Here is a 1,575-nt window from a genome sequence, read left to right on the forward strand (position 1 = left end):
GCTCGAAAGGGAGTGGATTGTGATGTTCTACATTGGTTAGAGATAACAAACCACCATTTATAAGGGTGTGGAAACCAATCCCTAGCAAACGTGTTTTAAAGCCTTGAGAGAAAGCCCGAAAGGAAAAGTCCAAAGAGGACAAGTGGGCTTAAGGCCCATAAAAAGCCCAAAATCACTGGTCCAAATAAAATCAGGCCCATAAAAATCTCTTAAATTAAAAAATAATAATAAAAAAAACAATAATAAATAAATGGTGTGAGACTTATGCTCAAGAATACTTGAATAAATAAATATCGCATAATTATAATTAATATTGGTTTTGTCCAATGAATGTGCGCCACGTTTATTTCAACCCTAGTAAGTAACCAGTTAATCCATTATTTATTTATTTATATTTTCCAAAAAAAGAAAAGGATTTTATTGCAATAATTAATAGGTAGAAGGGTGGGACCCATTGCCCATTTACAGGTAAGAGTTAGGTCGGAAGATCCTCTATTTTATTTTTATTTTTTTATTTTTTTATTTTTCCAAACCTTCCCCTATTTAACTATCCCACGTTCCCATTTATCCAATCATTAATTTTAACTTTATTACCTTCTTAAATAATAATAACTCAAACAAAATAAATAAATAAATTATTCTGATATACATTCTACCCGTAAATGGGCTCCTTCCAACTTATTTTGTCCTCACTCACATACATTCCTAAAATAGAATTGCTCAGTCCTTCCATATTTTGTCCTCACCCATATAGAACTTTAAAGTGGAATTCTGTCAATTATGCTATAATTCATCTTATTGAAATAAGTAAAAATACTTCAAAACGTCTAATTTAATATGTATAGTTGGGAATAAGAAAAAAACGGGGCAATTCCAGTAGCTAACCTAACCAATTCACGTCTACTCTTAATATTGGATGTTATAACATTTGATATTCTTTTTTCCTTCCGTTCAACTCGAAAGGTGAATTCAAGCTTATGACCTTTTGGTGAATAATGTATGTTTTAAAGTCGATATCTTATCGGCATATATTGTAGTATAAATAATTTTTAAATTATAATTTTTTCATTTCAATTAAAAGGTTGAAGGTTCAGAGATTCTTATATATATTTGAATTTTTTTAAAAAATACTTATACAGTGAAAAACATTTAATGAAATCTTGATCCAAATATTCCTCAACCATTTTTAAAATATGTAATGAATTAAAAAATATATATTTTGTTTTAATATAGTGTATTATTTGGATTGGTTATGTTCGAAAGTCTCACGCAGCTAAGGAATGATCATGAGTTTATAATCAATAAATATTATCTTCATTGGTAAGAGACATTCGAGAAACTAAAAAAAAGTCATAAAAGCTTATGCTCAAAGTGGACAATATCATACCATTGTGAAAAGTCGTGTTCATCTAACCGATTATGTACTTGTATTATATAATAAACCATATCTTAATACTTGTGCCATTTTTTTTGTCACGTTTCCATATCAACACTCAAAATCAAGTCAATATTCGATTAATAAAAAATAAAAAAACAATAATATATATATATATATATATATATATATATATATAT

Source organism: Cucurbita pepo, unplaced genomic scaffold (genome assembly GCF_002806865.2).
Source record: "Cucurbita pepo subsp. pepo cultivar mu-cu-16 unplaced genomic scaffold, ASM280686v2 Cp4.1_scaffold000672, whole genome shotgun sequence".
Classification (NCBI taxonomy): domain Eukaryota; kingdom Viridiplantae; phylum Streptophyta; class Magnoliopsida; order Cucurbitales; family Cucurbitaceae; genus Cucurbita; species Cucurbita pepo.